The sequence below is a fragment of the Camelina sativa genome, chromosome 16 (assembly GCF_030686135.1).
Source record: "Camelina sativa cultivar CO46 ecotype springtype chromosome 16, ASM3068613v1".
Classification (NCBI taxonomy): Eukaryota; Viridiplantae; Streptophyta; class Magnoliopsida; order Brassicales; family Brassicaceae; genus Camelina; species Camelina sativa.
The window spans coordinates 19,501,247-19,518,365 of NC_141895.1; the positions used below are offsets into that span (position 1 = coordinate 19,501,247).

Below are 17,119 nucleotides of genomic sequence, written 5' to 3' on the forward strand. Positions count from 1 at the left end.
ACCGAAGTTCACTTATCTATTGTCCAAGATGGGATTACATCATTTGTACTCTCCATCTTGAGGGGGAGTATCAGAATATGTAATATCGGTTATGTAATGTCGGTTATTTACTATCTTGGTTTACCATTGAGACTTGGTTTAGGTGATACTATTTAAGTTGTAATCTTTCCTGATTAACATTTTAATGAAGCATTTTATAAGATAAGAAAAGTTTGTTACATCTGAAAGTATATACATGCTTAATTATTATTATGTTTTGATGATATCAGATATTTTGGTAAAAGATCTGTTTCTTTTTAAGAAGAAAAAAATTGTTTCATAATTTTAAAAAGTGTTTAGAAACTAAATTGATGGGAGTGGGGGGGGGGGGGGGGGGGGGGATTAAGCTCGTATTAGTCAACCATGAAACGGAATCCGAGTTAAACTTGATTTGGTTGACTTTTCATAGTAGAAACATCCTTATTCTATAAGTCACAAGTAAATTCTCAGTTAACTGCCGCTCTCTCCATCTAGCACCTGTCTTAAGTCCCAAATTATCATCTTTCACTATTTTTGCTTAACAAATTTTATTTAAAAAAAAAAAAAACACTTATTTTACTTTTGCGACAGAGAAAAAAAAAACACAAAAGATTAAAACTTATACGCCTCTTCCCCCACGATCTCCACTTCGCATTAATTCCCTCAATTATGGAACAACAAGCTGATTTCATACAAAAAGCTCTCAATCTCTTCCTTTCCTTATCCCTCTTTCTGACGTTGGACGAAGATGGGTGGTAAGCAAATCAAATACCCACTCAAATCTCTCTGGTTTATTTTCTCTCTCTCTCTCTCTGCATGAATAAAATGAGTGGGTCTCTGATTTTATCTGCACGAAACATTTCTGTCCCTTCCGTTTAGTCTTCTTTCGTTATCGAGTAATCAATTAATTTCACTCTAATGTTTGTGTCAGGATGGTGAAAACTGAAAACGATGAAAGGTGAGGCTTACTCTTCGGCGAGGGAGTTCACCAAGATGATGGTTCATCAATGATGCGCGATGTTAACTTCTCAATTGACGGATATCGTTAAATCATAAACTTACTTTGGCCCACCTAAACGCCTGTATGATATCGTTAAATCTTTGGCTACGCTTTTCAGATTTGTTACGTTTTGCTTCGTTTACTTTCTCACACTTTCTATGCACACCATATGCTCGACAATTAACCATGCATGTCTAATGTTGTCTCTTCTTCTTTACAGTTTGTAATTATGTTTTGCAACAATTCCTTTCACTTATCAGTTTGTATGATAACTGCTACTAAAATATGGATCCTTAAATACTTCGGGGATTTTTTTGTTCTTTTTTAAATTCCCCCACACCGTCTTACAGATTCTATGAAACAATTGATTATTTATATCTCTTTGTTGTTGCGTGAAATTTACTTATTGCAATTCCAGTCTATCTATATTATACAAAAATTATTACATTTTTCACAATATATATGGTGATGTGAAATTCCCAAAATTTCTTTTGTTTGGCATAGTGATTTGCATTTTCCGCTCATGCACATTCGAAGTTGTAGCTTGGTGTCTTTCTATATTTTTCCGCTTAACTCTTCTTCTATGTAGCTTATACTGTTCTTTTTTCTTGGTTCTGCTTCTCTTTTTTTCTTAAATATATAGATACATAACTTACTTGCTCTATACATTATTTTTATACGTTTTTTCTTTGGATCTTGATGTATTATTGTTCTTAATCTTAACTATACTAATTAAACGATTAATATTTATTCTCATCAGGTATACTATGGTTTAGTGAATATAGAATGATGAGAGTATGAAGAAAATTCAAAGTGAAATATAGGAATAAAGAAGAGAAGCGAAACAAAGAAAAAAGACACCAAGCTACAAAACAAGACAGATGGAATCTACTGTAAAGTATAATTCTTGCAAAACCATGAACGTTTGTATTATTTTTCTATTCTTCGATGATTCTCATTCTATCACAATTGTCTGTACCCGTGCATAGCACGGGCTCAACACTAGTGTTTAATAATTCCGATTTGAGCACCAACTGTTACAAATTTGAAAAAAAAAAGAAAAAGAAAAAAAAAAAGAAACTGTGTTACAAACATATATACATTATATATGGAAATAGACAAAGACAACAAAATCACGTCATTATATCTATACAGAACTTTCGAAATTAGTGTCCTCTTCCAAGAGAGGGCGTATCCCGCATTCACCAATCTTCCATTTGAAACTTCTGATTTTGAAATTCAAAACAAGCTCTATGGATTCCACATTTCTTACTTCACCTTCGAATGTGTACAAATGCTCAGTTAAGAGTGGACTTAGAGTTGGGCATCTTGAATTATACTCGCAACCACTCTTATTGTCTACGAGGGAAAGCATTACCGACGACCAGCAATCCTCATCATCAGTTTTGTTAGCCGTTCTAACTAGCAAGATGCAAACCTTAAATCTCAAAGTTGTAGGAATACTCCTCTGATTCAACTTCACTGCGAGAGAACCTCCAGTAGTAGTTCGGTAAGTGAAGAACGCAGAAACTTCTCTCCCTGGCAAGATTGCGTAGTTACTTGTCGATGTCTGGATGATGATGTCTCTCCCTTCTTCATTCACTTTCCAGCAGTCAATAAATCTGAGACAAACTTCGGGATTGGGAAAGGAGCAAGCAAGTCTCTCCAGTGACTCACATGATTCTGCCTCTAAAATTGATAACGAACCTGGAAGCTGCGGGAGTGATACCAGCTTCGTGCATTTGTTAAGTACAAGTCGACGTAAACGAGAGATTCCACTCATCCATGCAGGAAATTCTTCTATTTTTGTCTCATTTAACTCGAGTTCTGTGATGATGTCAAGGCATGTGGGTATTCTTCAAGGTCTTTGCAATATGTTATACGCAAGTCATGAAGTTGAGACCATGACTTGATCGACAAGGGAACTTCTTTTATCAAAGTTCCACGAAGCATAAGTTTTCTAATGTTTGTAGAAATCACGGGAAAACTTGTCAATTTTGAGCAACCAGTGACATCAAGTTCTTCTAGAGAATCCAAGATGATGTTGAATGGAAGAACCTCTACCTTTGAGCATTCATGTAAGCTCAACTCTCTCAACATGCGAAGGTTTCCAATACACGAGGGGAGCTCCACCAGACTTGAGCATCCACGGAAATCCAATTACTCAAGATTAATGATATTTCCAATAGATGAGGGAAGATTTACTAGGCTTGAGCATTCATTGAGCCAAAATTCCCATATATTAATGAGATTTTCTATTGATAAGGGAAGCTCCACAAGGCTTGAGCATCCATTGAGATATAGTCTCTCGAGATTAATAATTTCTCCAATAGATGAGGGAAGTTTCATTAAGCTTGAGCATTCACCAAGATACAATTTCTTGAGACTAATGAGATTACCAATAGATGAGGGAAGCTCTAATAGGCTTGAACATTTACTAAGATCCAATCTTTGTAGATTAATGAGATTTCCAATAGACGAAGGAAGTTCCACTAGGCTTGAGCATCTACTTAGATATAATATTTGTAGATTAATGAGATTTCCAATAGATGAAGGAAGCTCCACTAAAGTTTGAACATCTGTGGAAATAAAATTCTTGGAGATTAATGAGATTTCCAATAGATGAGGGAAACTCCACTAGGCTTGAGCAGCTACAAATATCCAATTCCTGGAGATTAATGAGATTCCCAATAGATGAAGGAAGCTCCACTAGGCTTGAGCATCCGCTGAGATCTAATTTCTTGAGACTAATGAGATCTCCAATAGATGAGGGAAGCTCTACTAAACTAGAACATCCGTAGGGATAAAAACCCTGGAGATTGATAAGATTTCCAATAGACGAGGGAAGTTCTACTATATTCGAACAATTTATTATATTTAAGCTCTGAATATTAGTAGCGTTCCCAATAGAGGAAGGAAGCTCTATCAAACGTGAGCATTGATAGAGATTAATTTCTAGGAGATTAGTGGCGGTTGAGAGACAAGGAAGCTCCTTCAAATTCATTGAATAACCTAAATCCATCACCTCGAGGTTAACAAGGGGCTGTAATGACCAAAAGAAAAAGACAACACGTGAAAACGAGTTAAGTAATGAAGGCACATAAAGGCTAATGTCATGTCTTTATATCTCATTTTTTGAAAATAAGAGTTTTGTACAAAAATAATCGCATAGAAATTAAACTGAAATAAAACTCATAAAAGAATGGTAAATGCTTACTTGAATTCTTTCCCATAGTTTTTCGAGCTTGCTGTCTTTCAATATTATCTTGACAAGAAATTTGGGATTAAACTTAGAAGGCAAACATTTCAACGGATAATAATCCCAATGTAGAACTCTAAGTTTTGGAGGTAGATAGCATAAACCTTGTGGTAAGTGCAATCTTTCATGGTAGACTCTCAAAAATTTAAGATTAGGCCTTTCTTCAAAACCTCTCTCACTTATATTCAGTTCGTCCACGTTCCCATGAACTTCCAAATTTATACCTATAAGACGTTCACTACCCTGGAGAAAGAGACATAGAGATGGTCAATATAACTTTGTATATGAGTAAAAGAACTAAAAGATAAATGACAAAACTTACTGTATGCTCAGTGAGTACTTCACAAATCTCTCCACGAACTTCAAAACTTATTGCTTTCCCAGGCTCATAAACAGATTGGTTACGAACAATTTCTCTACCCAATAGAACTAGTAGATTATGCATGGGTTGAGTTTTTTCCTGGGATATGAGAGATCTCTGAAATAAGACTTGAAGCCCTCGTTGCATGTTCGAGAATTTGTGACGAAGTGTATCTTCATAGGTATGATCAACGCCTTTGTCGTTAAAAAAAAACAGGCTATATGCAGAAATAAATCTTTGTCTTCATCGTCCAAGGCATCATAACTAAAATTTAAAATGCTCCTTATATCTCCGTCAAGGGGAATCCTTAACCTTGGTAGTTCCCCTTTCCAATATTTCTTGGACATTCCCCGAAAATAAGAACCCATCACCCTAAGTCCCAAAGGGAGATTACCATAAAGACTTGTAACTTTCTTAGCAAGCTTACCAAAACCGTCATGAGGGGAATCCTGACAAAAAGCATGCATGCAGAAGATTTGAAGAGCCTCATCATCTGGTGGAAACTCCACATTGTAAATATGTTCGATCTGAATTGCTTTCAAAAGTTTTTGATCTTGTGTTGTGATGATAATATGAGATCCAAGACCGAGGCATATCACTTTTGGCATGGCAAGTAATTGCACTAGTTGATGCACTCCATCAAGAACAATAAGCACTTTCTTTCCCATCACAAAGTTTTGTGCAGTTCCTAAATGATGAATCTTGATATCTTTTTAGTTAAATAATTGAGATACAAATTGCTGCTCTAATTGCAACTTCACATCATGATCATCAGAACAAATTGGTCTTGCATAACTTGGTTTGAATTTCATGAAAACACTCAATTGAAAACCATATGAGATTTGATTATGTAGAACTCTAGCAATGGTGGTCTTACCAATTCCAGAAGGACCCAAAATCCCAACCGTCCTCCTTTCATCTCCTGATTCTAGGCAGAGCAAATGTTTCATTTTTTCCATATGAGCTCCCATCCCAATTAAACCATCGAAATCACTTGATGTAACTAATCAATCTTTTGGAAATTTCAGTGACAATTTCTTCAATCATGGCAGCTTCATTTTCCCTACAAGAAAAAAGAAAAGAGAGATTAATACATTTAGTTTGATGTGTTGAAAGATTAAGAGAAAAGTATACGAACCAGTTTCTTGATTCGTAACCAGCAATTGTAGCAATGTCCTCAAAAGCTTGTCTCTGAAGATGCATCTATTGACATAGATGATGTACTAAAACAAAAGTAGTACAGGATGTGGATCAGAAGGGTCAAGTTAAAGAAGAAGGAAATCTATTTAGTGTTCAAGAGAAAATTCGAGAAGCGACAAGAAAGATTTAGAAGACTAAGGACTTTCTTAACATAAAGATAAAAGAAAGTTTTATGAGAATTGTTAATTACCTAAATTGTAAAAAGCAAATTAACAATTCCTAGTTTGATTAGAATTGGGAATTAGCCTACTGTGTGGCTAAGTCCAATTAGTATAAATAGGGGAGGCTGAGTCTTGAGAACGATTAGCACTTCATGAATTGAGAGATCTTAGCGTTTGAATCTTAAACTCAAGAAAGAATAGTTTGAAGATTCAATCTAGGCTAGAGAGAATAAGATTAGAAAATAGAGTTAAGGAAAAACCTTGTAAGAACTTATTTTCTAATAAAAAGAGAAAGTTGATTTGATCTTTTGTCTTAAAAGCTAAATCACATAGCTCTTGCGTTTTCAATTGGTATCAGAGCAAGTACTTGTAAGGATTTAGTACGGGTGAGATCTTGTGGAAAAGATGGAGAGCTACGGTGATCTTCTCAACAACAACAAGGTCATTCTTGACGATGGAAACTATGGATTTTGGAAATCAAGGATGAAATCGATTATTGGTGGAATAGATCGACTTGCCTGGAAGACAGTTCTTGAGAAGTGGGAAGAACCAACAATCAAGGATGAAAAAGGTTCGAAGAAAGCTAAGCCAGAGGAAGATTGGACTGAAGATGAACTGAAGAAGTCAAAATACAACTCACGGGCTCTCACAGCTATTCACTGCAGCGTAGGAAGGAAGCAATTTGAATTAATTCAAGGATGTGAGACAGCAAAAGAAGCATGGGATATTCTTCAAATCCAGTATGAGGGTACATCGAAAGTTCAAAGCTCCAGAAAAGACATGTTGACGTCTCACTTTGAAAATCTGAGAATGGAAGAACATGAATCAATTTCTGATTTTAGTTCTAAAATCAGTACCTTGGCTCAGGAAGCTGTAACCCTTGGGAAAACATATAATGATCATAAATTGGTTAAAAAGTTTCTTTGATGCCTACCCACAAAGTTCATGGCTTACAAAACTGCGCTGTGTGTATCAAACAAAATTGAAGATTTGACCTTTTCAGAAGTAGTAGGAATGCTACAAGCTCATGAGTTGGAATTGAGAGGAGTTAAAAATACTAAAGGTGTTGCTTTAACGGTCTGTGAAACAAAGGACAAGATAGAAGATGATGATCCCGTCAGTATGTTGGTTCGCAGATTCGATCGTGTACTCAAAAGAGTAGAACAAGGTCAAGGTCAGAAAAGGTTCACTTCGTACAAGCAGACTGGCGAAGAGAGCAAATTCACAAAAAAGGCAGAGATGCAATGACATGAATGTAAAGGTTTTGGCCACTTTATTCGTGAATGTCCTACATTCAAGAGGAGAGAAAGCAAATGTTCTATGTGCAAAGGCTTAGGACATACCCAGGAAGAATGCGTAAGTCGAAAGGAGAAATCTCTGTTAAGTATGGATGAGGATACTGAGGAAGACAGTGAAGAAGAAATTCTGAATTTTGTGGCATATCTGGGTATTACAGAGTTCGTAGATGGGGAGGAGGTTTCAGACTCAGAAGGTGAACCTGAAGAAGAATTAATAGACAGCTATAATGAGGTGCGAACTGCACTTATTAGAATTGGAAAAGAGAATCAAGAATTAATAAAAGAAAAGGATCGCCTTGCAAGTTTGGTTAACTGTCTACAAGATGAATTAGAGTCTGAAAGGAAGCTTAGCCAAGAAAGTGTGTTACTGATTAAAGAAAAACTCAATTTGTCTAAAAGGTGTGAAGAACTACAAAACAATTTAATGCAGAAAAAGGAAAATCTGCAAAGTTGCAAACAGAACTTGATCCCAACATAAGAAGATTCACATGTTTGTAGGAAATAAGCAACTAGATGAGATTCTAAGCTATGGAAGAACAGAACAGACTCATAGAGGCTTAGGATTTGACAGTCGAACAGCTGGTAATACAGGATGAACCAAGTTTGTTTCAGGTCGACTAAATACTGCGGTAACAAATACAATGTTTTTACTGTGGGAGACATGGACACATAAAAGCTTTCTGTTACAAATACTGGGAAAAGGTTCAAAGACTCAAGCGTCAAGGCAAGTTCCTCTTGAATGGATTTTGTAAACAAATTTGGATAAGAAAGTTAGATCTATATCAGAGTGTATCAAGGGGAGTCACGAAGTTTACTTCAGGTATAAACTTCAGATGCAATATGGCATTGATTACAGAAGAACCATATAATGACAGTCCTTGGTATTTCGACAGTGGTTGTTCTCGTCATATGACCGGCACACAAAATTATTTACAAGATTTCAGAAAAATCAGAGGTGGTAAAGTTACATTTGGTGATGGAGGTCATGGAGATATTCAAGGAAAAGGAAGAACCGATGATACTACATTGCCTAAGCTAATGAATGTATACCTAGTTCAAGGCTTGAAAGCAAATTTAATAAGTGTGAGTCAATTGTGTGATGAAGGATTGGCAATATCATTTACTAAAGTTGACTGCAAAGCTACTAACAAAGAGAATGATGTTGTGCTAAGAGGAAAACGATCTGGAAACAACTGTTACATGTGGAATGGCAATTCAGATGTGTGTTTTTCAGCAAGAGATGATCTCAATTTGTGGCATCAAAGGCTTGAACATAAGAATGTCAGAAATCTGACAACTTTGGTCAGTAATGAGATAGTACGAGGGGTCCCTCATATCAAAGGAGTTGATCGTATGGTGTGTGGACCATGTAATCAGGAAAAGCAAGTGAAGATCCAACACAAGAAAGTTCCTGATGTGCAATCAAAAGATGTTCTGGACTTAGTTCACATTGATTTAATGGGGCCTATGCAAACAGAGTGCTAAACTGGGAAGAAATACGCTTTTGTTCTAGTTGATAATTATTCAAGATACACATGGGTTCGCTTCATTCGTGTGAAATCAAATACTATGGAGAGTTTTAGGATCTGGGCTTTGCAACTCATAAATGAGAAAGGAGGAATTAAAAGAATACGCAGTGACCATGGTGGTGAATTTCAAAACGAAGCAATGAAAATGTTTTGTGAGAATCATGGCATATCACATCAGTTTTCTGCTCCTAGGACGCCTCAGCAAAACGGAGTGGTTGAGAGGAAGAATAGAACTTTGCAAGAAATGGCTCGAGCAATGATTCATGGAAATCGAGTTTCACAAAAATTCTGGACTGAAGCATTAATTACAGCGTATTACATCATAAATCGAGTATACGTGAGGAAAAACTCAACCAAGACGCCATATGAGTTGTGGAAAGGCAAAAGTCCAAATCTGAGGTATTTTCATGTATTTGGATGCAAGTGTTACATCCTGAATGACAAGGATTATCTCGGGAAATTTGATTCTAAGAGTGATGAAGGAATATTTCTTGGTTCTTCAGAAAGTAGTACAACTTTCAGAATTTACAACAAAAGGTTGAGCACCATAGTAGAATCAGTTAATGTGGTCTTTGATGATCTGTCTTTTAATCAATGGACTAGAGATGAATCTGACAGTGATTCAGAAGATTTGGGTACAAGTAGACCAGAAGAAGTGGAAGCTGACATCAAATCTGAAGAAAAGTTGATCAAAAGCCAAGAACCTTCGCTGCAAGTTCATAAAAATCACTCTGCATCAGATGTTATAGGGGATCTCAGAGAAAGTATGAAAACCAGAGGTGTTAAGATTGATTTTAAGAAAATGGAGAGCAACTTTGCAAGCTGGAAAAAAGTTCACTTTGAGTGTTTTGTTTCATTTTTTGAACCAAAGAATCATCTTGAAGCTCTTGATGATAATTCATGGATTATAGCAATGGAAGAGGAGTTAGAGCAATTTGAGCGAAACGAGGTATGAGAGTTAGTTCCACGACCTAACAATGTAAATGTGATATACACAGTGATATGTCTATATTTTGAAACAAGGCAAGATTGGTGGCTCAAGGATATACACAGTGATATGTCTATATTTTGTCTCTCTTTAGCCTGTTTTTATCATGCATTTAGCTAGGATAACTCATTGGTTTGCATCGTTTTCTAGTCCTTTCTATACACTTTGCACGTCTAGGTAGTTCTTGCATCATCCTTGCATACATTGTGCATTTTGGAGTATTTCAGGTATTTAGGAGTCGTCCGAGCCATTGTCGTACGAGCCATTGTCTTCCGAGCCATCCGTTCGACCCGTCCCACTCGAGTGGGATTTAGCTTTTGACGTCTTCATGAAAGTCGTAGGGAATTGAGTTATCTTTCCAACGCCGTTTATTTCAAGTCAATCGGAGGTGTGGTTCAAGAGTTATCATCGTTTTAGTGGATGCGTATACACCACGCTCGAGCCATGCTCCTCAGCCACGCATTCCAGCTTGTTTGATCGAGCCATGCTCCCCCGCCACGCTCCCCAGCGTCCGTCCGAGCCATGCTCCTCAACCTTCCGTCCAAGCCATGATGACATTGCATTCCATTCGATGCACACAGACTCGATCGCACATGTCGGGAAGAAAGACGTTTGGTTTCACGCGCTTCAGGAGATTACCGAACCGACGCTTTACCTTGTCGTTTTAAGTTTTAGGGCTTTCCATGTTGGACTACTATACATACATTTTGTTAAGTCTTGTTTTGGACATCTTATCTTTTATCTCGTTTTCGTTCCCAGAAGGTTTTTGAACCTAGCCACCAATACGTTATGAGACTTGTATTCTGATATCTTTGAGATTTATTCAGATTTTGCATTTGATTCCTTCTAAAAAGTTGTTCATCTTATTTTTATCTACCTTATAATGCTTGTTTCAATGTTTTCTGGGTTTGCATCCTTGACTATGATTTTCGGATCTGAGTAGTGCGGTAGTTCTTGAGGATGGGATAGATTAGGTGGAGGATTTTAGGATGTAGGGTGTGTAAGCTTGATTTGTATGATTCCCTTCTGGACTAGAGTTAGAACTACTAGTTTCTCTCTGATCAATTGGAACTAGGTTCGAGACATTTCCACACCCAAAAGGTGTTTGATGAAATGTCTGACCAACTAGTGCCAGAGACTTACGTTCCTAGCCTAAGAGATTAGTTGTCTAGGATGTTTGTTGACGTGAATAAACTTGTTTTTCATGCCATGCTTGATCATGTTTCTCTAGCGAGAGCTAGGTTTGGAAGTGGTTTAGTTTGAGTAGCTTCTGTCAAGAGATTGGATTAGCTAAGAAGTGATGTTCATTGTTTAGGGATGGTTTGCTTGTGGCATGTTAAATACTCTATAGACTAGGATACTCCATCGACATCAATTATTCCCACCCTTAGGACCTCTTTCTTCCTGATTTTTATTACATTCCTGAGACTGTTTCGTTTCTTGCTTTTTAGTTCATGCTTAGACTCGTTTATGTTTTTATTCATTTTCGCTTCTTGTCATGCATTCTCGTTCCTAGTTCTGTGACTCATTTCCGTTTTGAATTGTCATCATTCTAGGACTGTTAGACAAACACTCTCTTTGAATTGGCTTAAGTTGTGATTTCTTGATTGCATCTTTATTGTTAGCAACATCCCATTTGGATTGACACCTTAAGTACTACAACTACATAAGGTTAATTGAACCTACTAGGACACACAAAATTCCTAGTATCAATCAGATTGAAGGAATTGATTTTAAGGAGACATTTTCTCCAGTAGCAAGACTTGAATCAATAAGATTTTTTCTAGGAATGGCATGTATCATGAATTTCAAGGTGTTTCAGATGGATGTTAAGAGTGCTTTTCTAAATGGAATTCTACAGGAAGAAGTATATGTGGAACAACCTAAGGGATTTGAAGATCCAAGGAATCCAGATTATGTGTATAGTCTAAAGGGCATGGTATGAAAGGTTGACTAACTTTTTATTACAGCAAGGTTATGAACGAGGAAATGTAGACAAAACTTTGTTTGTATTAACCAGAGAGCAAAACATCATGGTTGTACAAATTTATGTGGATGATATCATCTTTGGAAGCACATCACAAGACTTGGTGAATAAGTTTGTGGAGAATATGTCTCAAGAGTTTGAAATGAGTCTTGTTGGAGAATCGAAGTACTTTATGGGTTTGCAGATCACTCAAACAGATGAGGGGATATTTGTGTCACAAAGTACCTATGCAAGGAAGCTACTAACAAAGTTTAAGCTAGATAAGTGCAAAGAAGCGGTCATTCCAATGAGTACGACAAAGAAATTAACAAAGGATGAGAAAGGGCAATATGTTGATGTTACCTTGTATAGAGGTATGATTGGAAGTTTGTTGTATTTGACAGCAAGCAGACCTGATTTATGCTACAATGTAGGAGTTTGTGCAAGATATCAAGCAAAACCCAAGCAATCTCATCTAGAAGCTGTGAAAAGAATTATCAAGTATGTCAAGGGAACACTTGATCTCGGTCTTTGGATGTCAAAAGGGTCAAATTCGAGTTTAGTAGGATATTGTGATGCAGATTATGCTGGGAGTCTGGATGATCGAAAGAGTACAAGTGGTGGTTGTTTCTTTTTGGGAAATAACTTGATTTCTTGGTTAAGTAAGAAACAGAATTCTGCATCATTATCTACAGCTGAGTCATAATATATTGCTATGGGAAGTTGCTGCACTCAATTACTTTGGATGAAGCAAATGTGTGCAGATTATGGCATGAATTCAGGAATCCTTCAAGTTTTATGTGACAACCAAAGTGCCATCGATTTGTCAAAGAATCTTGTACAACATTCAAGGACAAAGCATATTGATGTGAGGCATCATTTTATTAGAGAACTTGTTGAGAACAAAGAGGTTCTGATTGATCATATGTCTACAGAGATGCAATTGGCTGATTTGTTCACTAAAGCACTAGATTATCAAAGATTTGTGATGCTGAGAAATCGGATTGGAGTGTGCAGAATTTGATTGTACCTTTGTGGTACAATAACTGGTTCAAGATTGATTGAAGTAATTGTTTTGACAGTTGACCAGTTGGGTGTTTTTGTGCTTGGATCGTATAGTTATGGGCTTGGGCTGTTTTGTTTCTATTTAATAAAGGGTTGATTGGTTTATAATCAGAGGTCTTGTAGCTATCAAAGAAGAGGAAGAGGCAACTATAAAAAAAACCCTAAATTTTTGCTTGTCGAAGAGAAGAGAGTGTGAATTGCAATGGTTCGAGCAACACGAAGTGGGTTGATCTCCGGAAGAAGAAAGTGTGAGAATCGGTCCGATGGTGATAAAAATCAACCACATCTAATTGATGAAGAAATCGAGGAGTTGGGGCATGCACCGGGTTTGGTTCCGTATTCGGAGGATTCATCTTCGAGAGACACAATTTCGGACGAAAATGAGTCGTTTGGGACAGCATGTGATGTTGACCTGAATGAATCGGAGGAAGTCGAGTTAATGAGCAGCCTTGTGGGATTTCGACTACTCGAGTTTGTGATTCTCGAAAAAGAAAGGAACCGATTTTAGAGAATTCAGATGATGGAGTCGATCCAATTGAAGTTACGGTTCAAGAGCAGATTGATCGGATGGCTAAGAAAAGAATAATCTCCAAGAAGTCTAGGCATGTTTCACCAAGCAAAACAAGAAAACAGGGGAACCGAGTACAAGATCTAAATCAAAGGTTAATACAGCAGCTTCATCAAGGTACAATAATTTCATTTCTCGTGGAATTACGGAGGAACGTTCTGTGGATCTTAAGTGTAAGGATGAATGGGGCTTTCTAGATTTGATTAAGAGAATGGGTATACCAGATTGTGTTGAAAATTTGCCTTACTATGTTAAAGAAGTAATCGCTGAGTTTTATGCTAGTTTGCCAGTCAAAGCGCCAACATGTGGAGTTGTAGTGAGTGTTCGTGGGTATTCTTATGATTTTTCTCCAGCTGCTATTAACAGAGCATTTCGCCAATCACCTTTGCCTGAAGCAGAAAAACAATCTGATGCAGATGCTGAATTACTTAGTCTTGGTAAAATTGCTGAAACTCTGAGTGGAGAAGATAATATTTCATGGGCAGATATGAATCCAAAAGATTTACCAGCTGCGTTTGGAGCTTTATTCAGCATCTCGGGTTATAACTGGATACCATCGTCTCATAGGAATCATGTGTCTGAACAGCGAGCTAGGCTTGTGTACAAAATTTTCAAAGGAATTCGCTTCGACTTTGGAAGAATGGTTTATGATCAGGTGTTTGAGTTGTCTACTGTTAAGAAGAATGATTCTTGGTGGTTAGTGTTTCCTAGGACTATTTTTAAGGTTCTTATGCATCAGAAGAAGATAGAGACAACTGAGTCTGAAGTGTTTGTCAAACCTGTAGCATATCGAAAAGATGCTCGCACTGGTAAGGCCTATGCTACTAAGTTCCCTGAGTGTCCTAGTTTTTATGTTCCACCAATATCATCTGCACCACCTCCTGCTGCAAATCCTGGTCAGAATTATCTTAATGTTGAGCTTGGAAGCATTCGTATGACATTGATCGATCAGAATGATCCTGAGGTTGTTTATGGATCTCTAATTGATACAGCTCGAGTACTACAGACTCTATCCAGAGTGGTACATCGATTGACCCAGAATCATCCCATGTCAAAGATGCTCTGATTGGTTTTTAACATGTATACTCTTCAAGCAGGGGGAGAAGAATCAGTTTATGGGGGAGTATGTCTCAGTTTGCGGGGGAGCATCAAGATAGTTTGTTCTTCAGTTTGTTTTAAATGTTGAACTTCTTTTGTTTTTAGACCTTGGTTTTTGGGATGTTTCAGTTTCGTGTTAAACTTTGAATGCTTGTCAATCAGACTTTCTGATAAGTTTGAGAAGTTTAGTATTGCTGCAAATTATAGATCATGGATGCTTGAAGGAGCATAATGATAAAAAGGGGGAGATTGAAGATGCATCTATTGACATAGATGATGTACTAAAACAAAAGTAGTACAGGATGTAGCCAACCGTGGTATCCCAGGAGTTGAAAGCATGTATGCCGCATCTCTGAGCCGTGAGTGACCTGCTCGACCAGCTGAAAGGGCAATTAAAAAATAGATGGTCACGGCTTTCAGGATTCGCATTGCATAAGAGGCAGTTTGGGTTTGTTTGGAGCCCCCAGCTGAGGATTCGGTCCCGAGTTGGGCATCGATTGAGAGTGAAGAGCCAGGTCAAGAAATTATGTTCAGGGATACCCCCGCAGGTCCATACAACTTTCCTCCAAGGCACCATTGGGGAATCTCCTCGTAGTAGTCGGTAAATCATGCCCGTAGAGTAGCAGGTAAGGACCTTACCCTCAGGTTCCCACTCATAGTAATCATCCTCTTCCGTTAGGGTAGTAGTGGTTAAGTGAATTGAGAGTGCTACATGTTCTTCTGTTCTGGCATTTGGGAAGTTCCATTGGCCCCCACGGTAAACTTGACTCAGTTTGGTGGTCAAGGGGATCCCCAACCTCGAGTTCCCTGTTGATGACATGAAATCAGTGAGCTTTCCAAAGGGCGTCCAGTTATCCGTCCAAAACCGACATGTTAGCCCATTCCCAATCTTTAATTTGATCCATTTGTAGGCATCATCCCTTATCTTCACCAGTTTATTCCCGAGCCAAGAGTAGCTTGGTCGTTGCTTCATTATCCAGAAGTTATTTAAGCAGCCTCAGAGAAAATGAAATTTGAACCAAGCTACCTAGACATATCCCGACCTGAAGAAAAGGAGCCAAATAAGCCGCAGAGTACACGCTCTATTCCAAATGGTAATGTCTTTTAAACCCAATCCTCCTTGATCCATCCTCTTTGTAACTGTTTCCCAAGAAACCCTAGCAGAATACTAACATTCCAAACTTCCTTTCCACAGATATGCACTACAAAGTGATTTGATCTTTGCCACACACTGTTTTGGGAGAACAAAGGTGGAGCACCAGAAGTTTGAGATCCCAGCGATGATTGTGTTAATCAGCAAGAGACGTCCTACAAAAGATAAGTATTTAGAGGACCAGTTGCTCAGTTTTCCTTTAACTTGTTGCAGTAGTGGCTCACAGTCCTGCATTGTTAACTTTTTTGTGCAGAGGGGAACACCTAGATAGCAAACTGGGAGGTGCCCATGCGATAGTACAGTAGTGACCTTGATCAGTTCTATTTCATCCTCACTAAGTCCTCCTGCAAAGAAGGATGATTTCTCAAGACTAATTGCAAGACCTGATCTCTGCTCAAACTCGCTTAGTACTTGTAGCACACTCTGGATAGAAGAAAGAGAGTCATCCATGAGTATAAGCAGATCATCAGCAAAACACAGGTAAGTGAGCTTTGCTTTGTCACATTTATGGTGATACTTGAATTTTCCTTCTTTTGCCGCCTTATTAAGCATTAATGACAAGTTGTTCATCGCTATTACAAATAGGTAATGGGATAGGGGATCACTTTGGCGAAGTCCCCTCTTACCTTTGAAATAGCCATGAACAAGTCCGTTGTAACCAACCATGAAGTTGGGTGTACAGACACAGGCTTGCAGCCATCGGATATATTGGTCAGGGATCTCCAATCCTCTCAAGCAGTTAAACAAGAAGTCCCAGGACAAGGTATTAAAAGCTTTGGCTATATCCACCTTGAGAACTATTCTTTTAGGTCCCCCTGATTTATGGTATCCATTAACTATTTCAGATGCTAAGATGGTATTCTCCAGAAGCAAGCGATCCTTTACAAACGCCGTTTGATTTGGGACAATAAACAGAGGCAGTAGCGGTTTGAACCGGGAGACTAACAACTTGGAGACCAACTTATATATAGTGTTTAAACAAGAAATCTTCCTATAGTCCGCAATCTTTGAAGCCCTAGGGAGCTTAGGGACCAGAGTGAGGATGGTAGCATTCACAAACGAGGGCATGAAAGACGACTGGAAGAAGTGGCTTACTGCGTCTATAAGTTCAGTTCCCAAAATTCCCCAAGTAGCTTTATAGAAACCTGATGTCAGACCATCAGGATCAGTGGCTTTGTTAGGATTCAACTTCATCAGAACCTTGGTTATCTCCGAGGCCATAGGAATGCTTCTCAAAGAGTGGACTTGCGCTGAAGAGCAACTAAAGGTGTTTGTTTCCTGAAACCAAGATTACGAGGACCATAGGACTGGAGATGAAGGTGTATCCGAAGCCAAAATAGACTTGAAGTGGGCAACAGCATGATCACCCATAGCAACTGGATCCGTAAGTAGCTCACCAGATTCAAGGATAAAGGATCTAATGGTATTAAAACTTGCTCTCGATTGACATATCTT

At 38.0% G+C, this 17,119-nt stretch overlaps 1 long non-coding RNA gene and 3 pseudogenes across 2 annotated transcripts; 2 read left to right on the plus strand and 2 right to left on the minus strand.

Annotated features, from left to right (window-relative positions):
- The first annotated feature begins 638 nt into the window (after positions 1–638).
- Positions 639–2,098, plus strand: LOC104750797 (uncharacterized). Of its 2 annotated transcripts, XR_761709.3 has the most exons (3): positions 639–773; positions 950–1,100; positions 1,779–2,098. It is a non-coding gene; the product is annotated as an uncharacterized LOC104750797 (long non-coding RNA). The 2 variants fall into 2 exon arrangements; XR_002035825.2 differs by lacking the exon at positions 1,779–2,098 and having other exon boundaries at positions 950–1,318.
- Positions 2,099–2,165: 67 nt separating this feature from the next.
- On the minus strand, positions 2,166–5,841 carry LOC109129516 (putative disease resistance protein RPP1; annotated as a pseudogene).
- A 563-nt stretch (positions 5,842–6,404) lies between these two features.
- On the plus strand, positions 6,405–7,247 carry LOC147925732 (uncharacterized; annotated as a pseudogene).
- A 7,472-nt stretch (positions 7,248–14,719) lies between these two features.
- Positions 14,720–16,330, minus strand: LOC147925733 (uncharacterized; annotated as a pseudogene).
- Positions 16,331–17,119: the final 789 nt, after the last annotated feature.